The sequence below is a fragment of the Eschrichtius robustus genome, chromosome 7 (genome assembly GCF_028021215.1).
Source record: "Eschrichtius robustus isolate mEscRob2 chromosome 7, mEscRob2.pri, whole genome shotgun sequence".
NCBI lineage: Eukaryota > Metazoa > Chordata > Mammalia > Artiodactyla > Eschrichtiidae > Eschrichtius > Eschrichtius robustus.
The window spans coordinates 71216023-71233239 of NC_090830.1; the positions used below are offsets into that span (position 1 = coordinate 71216023).

Consider the following 17217-nt stretch of genomic DNA (forward strand, 5'->3'; position numbering starts at 1 on the left):
CCTCAAACCCTCATTTAAAGCCACCTCACTGTAAGTACCTTGCAAGCATTCTTAGGGGCATCAATAAGCAGACTTTTGAGACTCACAACAATCTCTGATTACCAATCCTTGACATGCACAACTTTTCTGACTCTAGTTAACTGTTAAAGTCATACCTTGGATCTCATCAGGACACTCTTTTCTCTTGCATCGCAGCACCTGCATGTAGTGTGCTGTCATAAAAAGGACTAGAACAACATATTAAGTTAAACTATCTGAAAGCACAAGTATCAACCAGCTGCGATGAAGACAAAAATAGCAATTTCATGTAGTCCAGCCTAATATATAAGTATTATAGTATTATTAACCTCACATCTTTCTACTTTTTTCTGATCTACTGAAATCACCTTTATCAACCCTGAAATTTGCCTTGCACTAGTCTCTGGAAATCAACAAAAATGATGGAATTAATTTAGAATTTTTAGCCAGTGTAAGATGAGTATAAAATCCTAGAATCATGGCTCTTCTTTTCATTCATGGTATAATTTGGTAACACATTTTTCTGGCTGTCTAAGCACAGTTTGTTTACTGGGAAAAAGGAAAAGTGGATAAAACATGTTTATCCTTAACATGTCCCTGTGAAGATTACGTAAGGAAAAAACAGTAGCAATGTGTAGTAGATTAACTGATAAGTGGTAATTCCCTTTCTTTCTCTAGACCTTCTGGTGTCACTACCAGCCTGAGTCTTAAGGTCAAACATTACAACCATTACAGGCTTTCATTAGAAATAATTCCCTTAACAAGTAATTGATGAACTCCTATATTTCTGGCACTGTGTTGTGTTCTGATGATAATTGGTAAATAAGCAATTACTGATTTTCATTGAGCTTACTATTTAATAAGAAAGCATGGCAGAAAATAAGTAAATAAACACATGATAGCAGAATTGTATTAAACATAAGGGATTTGAAGAAATCAAACAGGGTGCATTAGAATAATAGAATAAAAGTAGTGACTCAGTAGTAGGAGTTTTCTCTCTCTCTCTCTCTCTCTCTCATTAGAATAATAGAATGAAAGTAGTGACTCAGTAGTAGTTTTCTCTCTCTCTCTCTCTCATTCTGACTTAGCTACTTGATCCAACATCTGTTTTCTCACTGCTGCTTCTGAGTTGGTTAATTTTGCTAAAGAACAGTCCAAATATGTGGCTGACTGTTTTAACTATGATGTATACTGTTTGAACCTTACTACTTTCACAAGCCATAAATAAAAGGACTGATAACTAACAAAGGCCTTTTTCAACAACTTCTTAAATATCCTGCCATATCCAAGCAATGTGGATTGGGGAGCTGAATTACTTCATCCAAGTTTCTTACTTCTGAAAGGCTGTTTTGAAGAAAGAGATTTGACCTTAAGATTCAGGCTGATAATGACACCAGAATTGTCTCTCAAAGAAGAGGAGGAGCAGAATGCAGGAGAACAGCAGGTACTGGCCAGAAAAGGACATTTGGGGTCTGCTAGAGGGAAAGTTGGGGACAGTGAGATCACGCATGATAACCAGCCCCTTATTTCAGTCTTCAATTGTGTCCTGCTAAGTGCTACCCCACCCTCCTTTTGCTCATTTTAGCTTGGTGTTTGTGTGGTGGTCCTAAGAAAACAATCTTTTGAAAGTTTGCTTACCCATCATTTCCTGCAGCTAAAATTTTCCTTTTGTTTGGGCCTTCCCATAAACTCTGTATCTTCTCTAAATTCACATATTCATTATTTTTCTGTTTCTTAGAACTTTCAACCTTGAGCTGTCATTGCTCAGGTATATGTATCATTTCTTTATGAGACTTTATCTCTTTGAGATCGGTGATCATAGTTTACATGTCTACATCCCTCAAGGTGTCTGTCGTGTTGCCTTGCACAAGATAGATATTAAAAAGGGTTTGAAAGAATACAGTTAATACAATAAATGTTTATCCATGGTTCTTTACTTTCTGATCATCAGTAAAAGACAATATATCTACATCAGCAATTAGATTGTTTTCTATATCAAAAATCATTATACTTTAATAAAGGTGCTTTGTTTAGGTTGTGGCTCCACTTTGGACTAAAGAACTTTTAAGATGTCAGATATGGCTATAAGTGAATACAATTTTTAACAAGGTTAAAATTTAATTGAAACAAAGGATTCCTTCACTAAAAGAACTCTGAAAATGCATGAGATTCTTTAACTGATAGAATTAAACTATTTCTAACTGGGAATTACTTCTCAGCTTTTCTCCACTTAGCTGGTATCTGAAATAATCGATATGTACCTGTCTACACAGTGGTCCTCTGGGCACTTATTATACAAAGAGATAGAAATGTATCCCTGCCTCCAACATACCTACCTCTTTCCTTTCCTCCTTGCTTCCTTTTTGACCCACTTTTTGCTTCTTATCTCTAGTTGCTTCATGTATCTCAAACTTGTCATTGGCGTGTATGGGGGACACATTGCTATATAGGAATAAATTGATTATGGACCTTTATTCTGAGTGTTATAATTTGAGACTGCACTTCAGAGTTTATTTCTGACCCACAGAGGAGCAGAATGATCAATAAGTCTCATTTATTTGCTCTGATCCCTCCTGAAAAGTACTGAGATAACTCTTTCAACATCCTTGCTGGTCTCATGGCCCACACCCTATATACTCCTCCTGAACATGACTGAAGCATTAGGCATCATTTGTCCATCTGTCATCATTTTGTTCCAGGTAGTATTATCTTTGCTACAGCTGAGGAAATTTTTTGGTAAGTGACTCTGGACAAATAACTCTCCCAATTTATCCTAGTAGAAAAACTTGGCAAATATATTCTACTTTTTCTTTTTTCCAAATTGATATGAGATGCGAATAGAAACATTTATGAAAATGATACATATTAGCAGCTGACCTTGAAGAATAAAGCATTTCCCACGTATAGACAAGTCTCCACTTGGCACTTTACTGTGATAATGATCCAGAACAGGTGTTAATTCTCAATTTGCAGGTTCATTATGGATCTATTAAAGTTTAGAAGTTGAGCATTTCTCTCATGTGATTCCAATTTTTGCTATTTTTATCTATATAGTGGGTTGATGTTCCCTTGCTTCCAAAGAACATATGCTCTACAATGGTAATATGATCCATGTCATATTCTGTATTATATAAACATTCTTACTCTTGAAGCATTTACCTACAAGTGCAATATATTCTTAGCTCCCCTCCTCATTTTCCAAGTTCATTTAGATGACAAAGTGTGGATTTATTCTCAATGCTTTTACTTTTTTCCCCATGCACGTTTATAAAAGTTTGTACATATTTCTTGTGCTGCAGTCTCAAGAGCATTTATTTCCAACAACATGGATAGATGTATTGCTACCTATTTGACTCTCTTGCTTTGTTCTCTACAAGGGAGGGAGTAATCTGAAAACAAAGTATAATTAGTCATAAAAGCTTTATCAAAATGGAAGTAAATCATATATTCATAAATACATTGTCGCACTTTGAAATGACCAGCAGTAGGCACTAGTCTTTTTATAAATACAATGATAAAAATTTTTTTAAGCTGTTTTACAAATCTTTTATTGCTTCAACAAGAGAATGGATGCCAGAATGCTTTTCTTTTCTTTTTTTTTTTGAATTTTATTTTATTTATTTTTTATACAGGAGGTTCTTATTTGTTATCTATTTTATACATATTAGTGTATATATGTCAATCCCAATCTCCCAATTCATCCCACCACCACCAAACCCCCCACCACTTTCCCCCATTGGTGCCCATACGTTTGTTCTCTACATCTGTGTCTCTATGTCTGCCCTGCAAACCGGTTCATCTGTACCGTTTTTCTAGGTTCCACATATATGCGTTAATTTACGATATTTGTTTTTCTCTTTCTGACTTACTTCACTCTGTATGACAGTCTCTAGATCCATCCACGTCTCTACAAATGACCCATTTTCGTTCCTTTTTATGGCTAATATTCCATTGTGTATATGTACCACATCTTCTTCATCCATTCGTCTGTCGATGGGCATTTAGGTTGCTTCCGTGACCTGGCTATTGTAAATAGTGCTGCAATGAACGTTGCAGTGCATGTGTATTTTTGAATTATGGTTTTCTCTGCGTATATGCCCCAGAATGCTTTTCTTTTTAAAAACTTATCAATTTGAACAACTACTTTGAGTCACTACTTTTATTCTTTGTCTTTGTTTTCCAAATTTTGTCACCCAAACTTGGCAAACATCATATTCATGTATATGAATATACGTGTATACACACGCATTTAAGTTGAAAGCCTCAATTCCTCATTAAACCTTGTGGCCAGGCTCCTGTTAAAAAGAGGTAAAATGGTGAGAAGCTAAAAATCAGGGAAAACATTAATAAATCTCAATTGACAACTTCCTTGTTATTATGAATTAAAGCAGACATTTTAAGGCAAAATCCATCACCTTGCTAAAGCTTCCACTAAGCTACAGACTCGGATATTTACAAGAAAATAAACAACAAAAAGACCCGTACACACGTCAATATGGTTTAATGACAAGCTGGCTAAGGAGTTGTGTTTTGTTATTTCAGGTAACTTTCCATTCAGGAATAGTTAATATTTCAGTGATTAAAATTTCAGGTATTTAAAACTAACTTCAAACAAGTTCATTGTTACACTGAAGCTGAATTCTTCAGGCGCTTGTTTTTAAATTACTATACAAATCCATCACAGTCACATTTGAGCTATTAATTTAAAAAACATTTAACGTTTGGTACCTAAGTAAATACAATTACTATACTCTACGTCATTCGATTTTATTTTTCTCTGTAGGAGCTTTCCTCTTTTGTGAGAATCCAGTCCCAGGTTCCTTATTATTCTGAAGAAATGAAGCAGCTTCTGGTAGACAGTAATTTTCTATTTGAGGAGGGGATTCCTGCATAAGAAAATCAGTAATGTATTCCGTTTTCAAGCAGTACACATTCTGGGCAGCAGCTTCTTCTATATTAACTCCTGAGTCATTTGGTTTCAGTTTATTAAAGTCACAAAAGAGATGTGCAGCTTCCTTAAATAAAGATACAGAATGACCAGGTAGCACTTTTGCTCCTCCTGACTGAAGAAGGCATTTGAATTCTGCTTCTCAGGACCTATCAACATGTGAAGTAATCTACCACCTGCTAAATGCTCCCTCAACAATGCTCGATTCTTGTCTTTGCTTTATTTTTTTCCTCCGTCTCATTGTTGCAAGTGCTACTTTTCGTTGCTGTACATTGATTCCAGTCAAAACATCAAGTATGGAACTACTTCCCCGTTCTTAGTCTTCTGGCATGAAACGCCCAGCAGTCCTGCAAGCTTCAAGGTAGGAGCGATAAAGCACCCACTTCCCAGCTGCCACTGAGGCTAAATACTTCTCGTTTTGACGTGGATGCCCTAAAACAGTGTGTGTACAGTTAGGATCAAAGCACTGCTTCTCAATCACTAATCCACCTAGTTTTTCAATCAGATGGCAATAATCAATACGTTCTTGAGGATTCAGAGATGACAACTGAAATATGTACTGTTTTTTTAAGTCTTCGTGAGTCTCCTTTACCGTTGTCATCTTTTCTCTAGGGTGTGGAGCCACAGGTGGGTTGCCTAGGGGGAAGGCAATACTTGGGACTTGAGGCGTAGGGATCAGGGGGCTGTCTTTTATTGGAGTTTGCAGTTCTTCAGAGATCGGGTGTTTGGGAGCTTCAGTCACACATATGTTCCCAGGATCACAGCCTGTTCAGCAATTTCTGAATCATGTAAAGGCTCCTGGAAAGGAGAATCCTCCAATTTTTTAATGTCAACCTGAAGCTCAGAGTATTGTGTGGGACAACTAGGCCACTGCAAATTGCTGGCAAGTCTCGCTCTCTCCTCCCTGACTGTGGCGTCATCCCAGATGATCTGTTCATTCTGGGAGGGCTCTGTGTTAGCATCAGGTACTGTTTGGCGAGACTGCCTTAGTGCCTTCAGGACCCTACTTTGTCAGCTGTGGGCAGAGCGAGTGCGGTCAGGGGTTGAAGAGGCACTGTTACAACCACTTCTTGAGAGGGAAGTCCTCTGCCCTTGGGGTTTCACTACTGAAGTTGCAGACATTATCTCCAGCAGCTGCTTTGGAAAGTTCTCTCTCATCTCCAAGGTCGGTGTCAGAGCTCCTTTAGTCATTCCTTCCATTTCCATTTGAATTTACTGATTCTTTATTACTGGTGGTCATATTGCCTATATCATTTTCTTATACAGGCGAATGATCTGGCTCATCATCCTTCGTTGTTGAATCAGCTGAGGTTATTACAAAGTCTGCCATCTTGCACTGCACTGATATCCAAGCTCATTTTGGGACTAAGAGTATGTGGATAAAGAGAAAAAGTTTTTAAAGGAGGCTAGTTTTTGTTCTTTTTTTTTTAATTGAAGTGTAGTGGAGTTACAATGTTGTTGTGTTTCAGTTGTACAACAATGATTTCAGGTGTACAGCAAAGTGTATATATATAATACATATGTATATAAATATATATATATATATTCTTATTCAGATTCCTTTCCCTTATAGGTTATTACAAAATATTGAGTATAGTTCCCTGTGCTATACAGTAGGTCCTTGTTGGTTATCTATTTTATATATAGTAGTGTGTGCATGTTAACCCCATACTCCTAATTTATCCCTCCCCCCGCTTCTCCTTTAGTAACCATAAGTTTGTTTTCTATGTCTGAGGGTCTATTTCTGTTTTGTAAATAAGTTCATTTGTATCATTTTTTTAGATTCCACATATAAGCTATGTCATATGATATTTTTCTTTGGCTTACTTCACTTAATATAATAATCTCTAGGTCCATCCATGTTGCTGCAAATGGCATTATTTCATCTTTTTTATTCTGAGTAATATTCCATTGTATATATGTACCACATCTTCTTTATCCATTCATCTGTCAATGGACATTTAGGTTGCTTCCATGTTGTGACTGTTGTAAATAGTGCTGCAATGAACACTGGGATGCATGTATCTTTTCAAACTATGGTTTTCTCCAGATATATGCCCAGGAGTGAGATTGCTAGATCCTATAGTAACATGTAAAAGAATGAAATTAGCACATTCTCCAACACAATACACAAAAATAATCTCAAAATGGATTAAAAACCTAAGTGTAAGGCTGGATACTATAAAACTCCTAGAGGAAAACATAGGCAGAACACTAACATAAATTGCAGCAATATCTTTTTGGACCCATCTCCTAAAGTAATGGAAATAAAAACAAAAATAAACCAATGGGACCTAATTAAACTTAAAGCAAAGGAAACCATAAACAAAATGAAAAGACAACCTACAGAAAATATTTGTAAACAATGTGACTGACAGGGATTAATTTCTAAAATATACAAACAGCTAATACAGCTCAATATCAAAAAAACAAACAACCCAATCAAAAAATGGACAGAATATCTACATCGATATTTCTCCAAAGAAGACATACAGATGGCCAGCAGGCACATGAAAAAATGCTCAACATTGCTACTTATTAGAGAAATGCAAATCAAATCTACAATGAGGTATCACCTCACAAAAAGTCTACAGACAAAAAATGCTGGAGAGATTGTGGAGAAAAGGGAATCCTCCTACGATGTTGGTGGGAATGTAAATTGGTACAGCCATTATGGAGAACAGTATGGAGTTTCCTTAAAAAACTTTTTAAAAAAGAGGCTATTTTTCAAGGTGAATCATGGAAAGCATAATAAAGCTACCTGGTGAATCTTCAAAATGTTGGAAACTGGAACTCTAACTAGAGTTAATGAGAGAATTTTTTGACCCAATATGAGACAAACTGAAGTGTAAGGATGTTAGTATATTGGAAATACAGCATATTGGAAATGTGATTATCAAGCAGAATAGAAATAGAAGTGATTACTGTATATGACAAAGCCAAGAATATTAACATATAGATATCAAGTCTACAAGTCTACAATGAGTATAACTAAAAAACATAAATGAAATAATTTGATGCAGAAGTAAACAATTTAAATATGGTTATTTTAGTTTACAATGAAATATTTGGGTACCTGAGATAGTCTCACATATTTTGCTATTTTAAATATTTTTGAATCAAATAAGTGTTTACCATTTAATTAAAAGTATATGAGAAATGGTTTCTGCAAGAGAAACAAAACAAGAAGTAAAGCTATTAAGAGCCTACTGTGTGCCAGATACTCCTTTAGAAATTCTTACATGAATTTTTCTAGTTAATCCTCACAAATAGCCTGACAGGTAAAAATACTGTCATTTCGCAGATAAAGCAATTGAAAATTTGAAAAGTTTGATTAACATAACTGAATGCACACAAGCACTGAGCAGAGGATTCAAACTCATCTCTTTCTTATTCTACCATTTCAAATTCTTTCCAGAGGAATTCCACTGACATCCAGTTGTATAGAAATATATGTGCTTTCTTGTAGGAAGGATCTGAACCTGCATTAAGAAACAGTCTAAAACTATTTCAGTTGGAGCAGCAATGAGGCAGAGATACTAGATTTTTCATAGTTATTAATTACAGTGGGAGGAAGAGCTGCTATGTTTGAGGAGATTTAGTTCAATAAAAGCTGTTCATGGCAGAGAAAGCAGAAATGGTTTGGGAAAAAGCCTGCAGAGACACCATATGTACTTTTTTCCTCACACATTTGACTCCTAAATAAGAGCTCTCACTGAAATGATAAAGTCTGAAGACCAGGTAAAGCTTAGTGTCTGAGGAACAGGGAGCAGATGCAAAATCTAGTTTTCACATGCTTTCACAATTAAACAATGAAAAAGGTACATTTTGGAAAGATTTGTTTGCTCCCTTGTTTTAATTAAAGACAGCAAGTGCAGAAATACCTTGAATTCTGAGATCCTAAGAGAGCCAAAATAGCCTGAAGGCCTTTTCTACCACAAAAGTTAATGATGCTTATAAAAAAATAGGCCAGAACCTCAAACTTATTACAGCATGAGAGTTATGAGCTTAATAGAGAAAAAAGTGTTCAGTGATAAGCAGTGAATATCAGAAAATTGATTATAAAACAATGCCTTCCAAAGGTCCTACCTCAGGGAGTGGGAGGAAGGTATTGACTTAAATAGGGCTAATGTCACGAATTCATCTTCCACCCACTGTGCAACTGGCACCTAGTTTAATGGGAGATGATTTTTCCATCCACCTACCTATCTCATTGATAAGCAAGAAATTATTTGGAGAACGTTTTAGAATTAGAACATTTGTGAAATTTCATTTATGATAAATTTGGAATTCTCTAGTAATGTTAAAGATTTTCATCTGCTTGAACAAGAATTTCCATTCCTAGTTATATGTACTACAGGGAAACTCATGCACATATGCAGGAGGAAAAATATACCTGATAGTGAACAACAGAAAACAACTTAAATGACCATCAGCAAGACAGTGGGTATTTATATGGTGGAATACCTTATAGCAGGTAAAATGAATGAGCTAAACCATTTCTAACAAAATAGTTGAATCTGAAAAAAGTTAGTGAAAAAATTAAGTGGTGATATATATTAGAAAATGCTAAATGTGCAAAATGATATTCTACATTATTTATAGATATGTTTTGTAAAAATTATATATTTATAATTTACATTATTTATAATGTATAATTTACCTTACTTGTAGATATATATACATATATATATAATATTATATATGGACACAGATTTCCTTGAGGAGTGAATTTACCTCTGGATGAGGCATATATAAAATTAAGGAAGATACAAAGGGATCGCAACTTTGTAAATGCTCTGTGTGTGTGTTTGTGTGTGTGGCATAAGTTGCACTCTTTGAGAAGTAAATTCTGATTCAGAATTTAGTGTTCAGGGTGTGCATTAAGGAGTGTCCTTGGGAGGCTTTTATACCCCAGAATGAATCAATCATTAGTTATTGGCCACTCCAGAAGGACCTGTCTTGCAGAGAGCAAATAAACTGAAGCTGAGGCAATTCGTAGGGAATTGACAGCTAAAGACTCTCAACTAACAGCCCCCCAGGCAGCAGTTGGGTCAATGAATTCTTTTGAAGGGGATCTGGGCACAATTAGATAAAGCAAGTCAAAAGACAAATGAGTAATTAAACTGTGAATAAATATGTGCAAAGAATATGGCTAACAAAGGATTAATATCCTTAGTACTTAAAGATTTCTTGCAGCTCATGAGAAAAAAGTAAATCAAACAATCTATTGGAAAAATGAACAGCAGACGTAAACAGACTATTCACTTTCTCCATACAGACATATTCACATGCACAAAAACAGGCAAATGACTACTCAGTGAATGAAAAGGTGATATATCTCTTAAGGTCAAAGAAATACAAATTAAAACCATAATTAAAAATCTTTGTTTAATAATAGCAAAGATACTTTTTGTTAGCAAAGAGATGTGAAATACCTTATATGATCTATTGATAAAAATGACTTAAAATGTATGAAGAGTTTAGCACTATATATCAGAATTTTTTTAAAAAGCTGATTGTTTTTGATCCAGAAATTTCCCTTCCCAAAAATACAGCCAAAGTATACTGACGTATCTGCACAGAGACTATTTGATCAAATTTTAAAGTATAAACACTGAAAATGAATAACCAAAATATCTAACACTCTGAAACTTTTAATTAAATTATTCTAGAGCCACGCAATAGAACAATATGCAATCCTTTAGAAATAATATATCTCTTTTGTTATGTAAAATGAAAACCTAAATATATAGTAAATAATGAGAAGAAAACACTGTATATAATGCCACTATTTATGTTTTCTCTCTTTATATAAATATTCATTCAACTAACACACACAGACAGACACACACACACTATGCCTGTTTATATGTAGAATCTCATTGCAAGCACACATTACAAGTGACACTATTTGTTATGGGAAGAAGGGTTAAGAAGCTCAAAGTCAGGGAGAGAAGACTTACTTTTCAAATGTGTAATGTTCAATAATTTTCCCTATGAATTCATTGTGCATTCAGAATCTCTTGGGTTTTCTAATGATCAACAAATAAATGAAAACAAAACAAAAACTATGTGAAAGAAATAGACCAGACTCCAAATAATTTTTTTCTTATACTGGCAAGATTTTTATGTTGTTATTTTTTGCAATGGATATATTATATGAATATGTAAGAATGTACTTATGAAAGATGAATCTATTTTTCAAATATAAGGAATTTTACAGTTTGGCATATTAGAGAGGGAACATCAAGGTTTTACCTAAGTTTTATGATTTTGTAAATTTTATTTCAAAACATTTTTTATATCACTGTAGGTATTTAGAATTTTTTAAATGCAAATTAATGTTTATAAAATACAGATGCCCCCCCAAAAAGAGAAATGCAAACTTTTCTAAACGTCCACCAAAAGAAAATGACTAAAGAATTAATAGTTTTGTTGATATCAAATTTTGATGTGTATATGTGTTAGTTATACTCATTTTTACATTTTTGGTATATAATCCACCATGAACATTTCCATGTTCTTTATATTTTTTGCTCATAAAGTAATTAATATTTGAGTTTCTATTTTAATATAATTATATTTTTGTTTTCTATTTTATAAAAAGAAATTATTTTGCCTTTTGCACTAAGCTGCTCATATTTAAGAATATTAAGAATATTCTTAAAAATATATTTTACATGCCCTTAAATATTAAAAATATATTGCATGTGTTCCAAAAGAAGTTACCCCTGCCATTTATTTTTTAATATTTTTTATTAAAGTATAGTTGACTTACAATATTATATTAGTTTCATGTGTACAACATAGTGATTTGATATTTTTATACATTGAAAGATGGTCTCCACAATGAGTTTATTTACCATCATTCACAGCACAAATTTATTACAAATTATTGACTGTATTATCTGTGCTTTGCCTTACATCCATGAGACTTATTCATTTTATAACTGGATGTTTGTACTTCTTAATCCCCTTCATCTATTTCGCCCATCCCCCTAACCCCACCCCTCTAGCACCACAAGTTTTTTCTCTGTAGCTGTGAGGCTGTTTCCATTTTGTTATGTTTGTTTTGTTTTTTAGATTCCACATATAAGTGAAATGATATAGTACTTGTCTTTCTCTGTCTGACTTATTTTACTTAGCATAATACCCTGTTGGCCCATTCATGTTGTCACAGTAGCAAGATTTCATTCTTTTTTATGGCTAAGTAATATTCCATAGTATAGGTATATCATACCTTCTTTATCCATTCATCTCTCAATGTACAGTTAGGTTACTTCCATATCTTAACTATTGTAAATAATGCCGCAATAAACACTGGGGTGAATATATCTTTTTGAATTAGTGTTTTCATTTTCTTGGGATAAATACTCAGGAGTGGAATTGCTGGATTGTATGGTAGTTCTATTTTTAATTTTCTGAGGAACCTCCATACTGTTTTCAGTAGTGACTACACCAATTTACATTCCCGCCAATAGTGCATGAAGGTTCCCTTTTCTCTGCATTCTTACCAACACTTGTTATTTGTTATCTTTTGGATAATAGCCATTCAGACAAGTGTGAGGTGATATCTCATTGTGGTTCTGATTTGCATTTCTCCGTTGATTAGTGATGTTGAGCATCCTTTCATATGCCTGCTGACCATCTGCCTGTCTTCTTTGGAAAATATCTATTCAGATCATCTGCCCATTTTTAATTTTTTTTTTATGTTGAGTCGTGAGTTCCTTGTACATTAGATATTAACCACTTATCGAATATATTGTTTGCACATATCTTCTCCCATTTAGTAGGTCGCCTTTTTCTTTTTCTTGATAGTTTTCATCACTGTGCAAAGTCTTTTTAGTTTGATGTAGTCCCATTGGTTTATTTTTGCCTCTCTGGCCTCTGTGTGAGAAAACAAAGCCAAAAAATTATTGCTAGGACAGATGTCAAAGAGGGTACTGCTTATGCTTTATTCTAGGAATTTCATGGTTTCAGGTCTCACATTTAAGTCTTTAATCCATTTTGAGCTTATTTTTGTTTATGGTGTAAGAAAGCAGCCCAGTTTCATTCTTTTGATTGGAGTGGTCCAGTTTTCCCAGTACCATTTATTGAAGGAACTGTCTTTTCCCCACTGTATATTCTTGGCTCCTTCCTGTTGATTAATTGTGTATATCAGTGTGGGTTTATTTCTTGTTCTCTATTCTGTTCCATTGACCTGTGTGTCTGTTTTGTTTGTTTGTTTTGCCAGAACAATACTGCTTTGCTTACTATAGCTTTGTAAATACAATTTGAAAACACAGAGCATGCTGCCTCCAAGTTTGTTCTTATTTGTCAAGACTGTTTTGGCTATTCAGGGTCTTTGTGTTTCTATACACATTTTAGAATTATTTATTCTAGTTCTGTGAAAAATGCCATTGGTATTTTGTTAGGGATTGCATTAACTATGTAGATTGCTTTGGGTAGCATGGATATTTTATATGTATTAATTTTTCTGATTCAAGAGCATAGTATATCTTTCCACTTATTTGTGACATCTTTGATTTCTTTTATCAATGTCTTATAGGTTTTCAAGTACAAGTCTTTTACCTCCTTAATTAGATTTATTCCTAGGTATTTTTTTGATGCAGTTGTAAATGTGATTGTTTTCTTAATTTCTCCTTCTGACAGTTTGTTGTTAGTGTATGGAGACACAACAGGTTTCTGCATTTTAATTTTGTATCCTGAAACTTTACTGAATTCATGTATTCTATGGTTTGTTTGGTGGAGTCTTTAGAGCTTTCTATACAGTGTCATGCCATCTACAAATAGCGACAATTCTACTCCTTCAATTTTTGATTTTATTTATTTTGGCCCTCTCTATTTTTTCTTGACAAGTCTGGCTAAAGGTTAATTTATTTTGTTTATCTTTTCAAGGAACCGTCTGATAGATTTATTGATCTTTTCTATTGTTTTCATAATCTCTATTTCATTTGTTTCTGCTCTGATCTGATTTGTTTCTTTCCTTCACTAACTTTGGGTTGTGTTTGTTCTTTTTCTAGATTAGATTGTTTATTTGAGATTTTTCTTGTTTTTTGAGGTAAGCTTGTATTGCTGTAAATTTCCCTCTGAGAACTGCTTTTGCTATGTCTGATTTTGGATCATTTTGTTTCCATTTTTATTTGTCTCCAGTTACTTTTTGATTTCCTCTTTGATTTGTTCAGTAACCCATTGTTTGTTTAGTAGCACATTGTTTGGCATTCACATGATTGCTTTTTGCAGTTTTTTTTTCTTGTAGTTGATTTCTAGTCTCATAGTGTTATTGCCAGAAAAAGATGCTTTATATGATTTCAGTCTTCTTAAATTTATTGAGACTGTTTTGTGGTCTAAGAAGTGAACTATCCTGGAGAATGTTTTGTGTGCACTTGAAAATAATGCATATTCCACTGCTTTTGGATGGGATGTTCTATATATATCTATTAACTTCATCTGGTTTAATACGTCATTTAAGCCAGTGTTTTCTTATTGATTTTATGTCTGGATGATCTGTTCATTGATGTAGGTGGGGTTTTAAAGTCCCCTACTAATATTGTGTTACTGTCAGTTTATCCCTTTATGATTGTTAATATTTGCTTTAAGTATTTAGGTTCTCATGTTCGATGCATATATATTTACAATTGTTATATCTTCTTGGATTGATCCCTTTATCATTATGTAATGTCTTTCTTTGTTTCTTATTACAGTCTTTGTTTTAATGTCCATTTTGTCTCATATAACTATTGCCACCATGGCTTTCTTTTCGTTTTAATTTCCATGGAATACATTTTTCCATCCCCTCATTTTCAGCCTTTATGTTTAGATCTGAAGTGAGTCTCTTGTAGGCAGCATATATATGATCTTTTTTTTTTTTAATCCATTCAACCACTTTATGTCTTTTAATTGGAGCACTTAGTCCATTATATTTAAAGTGATTATTGATAGGTATATACTTCTTGCCATTTTCTTAATTGCTGTTTGGTTATTTTTGTATTGATTTTTGTGCTTTTCTTCTTATATTTTGCTCTCTTCCTTTGTGATTTGTTGACGATCTTTAGTGTTATGTTTAGATTCTCTTTTTTGTGTGTGTATCTATTATAGGTTTATGGTTTGTGGTTACCATTTGTTTCTTATGTAAATATATATATATATCTATGATTATTTTAAGTTGATGATCTCTTAAGTCTGAACACATTCTAACAACTCTGCATTTTTATTCCCCCTGACATTTAATCTTGTAACATTGTCTTTTACATCTTTTATTTTGTGTATCCTTTAAAGTGTCTTGATGTGGACCTCTTCGAGTTCATCTTGTTTGGGACTCTCTATGCTTCCTGGATGTGGATTTCTGCTTTATTTCCCTGGTTAAGGATGTTTACAGCTATTATTTCTTCAATTAATTTATCTGCCCTTTTCTCTCTTCTCCTCTGGGACTCCTATAATGCAAATGTTAATATGCTGGATGTTATTTCAGAGGTCTCTTAAACCATCCTCATTTTTTAAAATTCTTTATTCTTTTTTTCTGTTCAGCTTGAGTGATTTCCATTACTCTTACAGTTTGCTGATCTGTTCCTTTGTATCATCTAATCTAGTGTTCATTTCTTTTAGTGTATTTTTTAGTTCATTTATTGTATTCTTCAACTCTGATTATTTCTTTCTTATACTTTCTAACTCTTTTTTCAAGTTCTCATTGTGGTTTTCCATTCTTTCCCAGTGACAATCTTTATAACCATTGCTCTTTATCAGGTAAAATACTTACCTTTGTATTACTAACTTTTTTTTCTTGGATTTTGTCTTGTTCATTTGTTTGGAACAGATTCTTCTGTCTTCTCATTTTGTTTGACTTTCTGTGTTTATTTCTATGAATTAGGCAAAACTTTTACCTCTCCTGGTCTTTAGGTATGGCCTTGTGTAGGAATATCCCTATGTAAACGGCTGTGCCCAGTGAGTGGCTTTGGCTGGAGGGCTGAAGTTGGAATGGGTGTGGGCCAGGGCTTTTCTCAGAGCACACCAGGGGCCACCGTCTTGTTGGGTGGTCTAGACATGGTCCCAGGTACATCCCAGGACTTTTCCCTGGGTGCAACTAGGGCTGCCAACTGATTGGAGTGCTAAAGTTGGAGCCAGGCATGGGCCAGGGGGCATGCTAGGGTGGTCTTGCCAGGCCAGCTAGAGCACCAGGCACATTTCAATCAGCTGCCTCTGCACTGGAACTCAAAATAAGTAACTTTGTGTGCAAACCCTTTAAAAGCAGAGTCTTGGTTTCCTACTACCCTCTGGCTCTCTGTTTCAAAACACCTAGTGGTTTTCAAAGCCAGTTATGGGGGCTCATCTTCCCAGTGCTAGTTCCCATGGCTGAAGGGCATAATGTGGGGCTTGAACCCTTCCCTTCTTAGGGATGACCTCTGAGTTTGTAATATACCCTCTCACTTATGGGTTGCCATGCTGGGCATATGGGTTCTGACTAAATTGCATCTCTGTCCCTCCAACCCTTCCCAATGTGCTTTCTTCTTTATGTCCTTAATTGTAGGAGAGCTGTTCTGCTAGTTTTAGGGTCATTCTCAGAGAAAGTTGTTCTACATGTAGTTGTAGCCTTGGTGCTCATGGGAGGAGGTGAGCTCAGGATCTTCCTACCCTGCCATCTTGATCCCACCTCTCTATCTCTGCCATTGAATGACAACCTCCTGGAAATAGTAGCATAAGCTCACTATACATGATTGTAATTGCTTGAGAAATAGCCTAGAAAATTCAGCTCAATATTAGCAATTGCAAAAAATCACAGTATGAAAATGTTAGAAAGTAAACAACTCTTATAAGGAATCTATAATGAAAATTGCTAGGTAATAAAACTTTGTAATCTTTGAAAATATGCAAAGAAAAGCACTTCAGAACATTGAATTCATATTCAATGTAATGATTTGTCTCTGAAAGTGAGCAGTGCATACAGAAGACTTTGGGGACTTGGTTTGCATTACAGGGGATGTGCTGATCCTCTGCCATGAAAAGTTTGGGCATGTATTCTAGACATTAAATTATGGTAATTGAAATGGGAAAATGTCTGTAACCTTTCTCAATGTGTTTGGGTTAGTTGGACGTGAGCATCTGCTTTCCCATTATAACCTGAGACTGGAGAAGGGCATCAATTTGCAGGCATTAACAACTTCTGCTCACAAAACAGCAGACAACTCTCTGTTGGAACACCACACCATCCAGTGTGCTCAGGGAACAGTCTCTAAGCGTTTACACCAACGTCA

At 34.6% G+C, this 17217-nt stretch overlaps 1 pseudogene; it reads right to left on the reverse strand.

Moving 5' to 3' along the window:
* Positions 1–4775: 4775 nt before the first annotated feature.
* LOC137767148 (DNA topoisomerase 2-binding protein 1 pseudogene) overlaps positions 4776–17217 on the reverse strand; it is a 63159-nt pseudogene continuing 50717 nt past the window's right edge.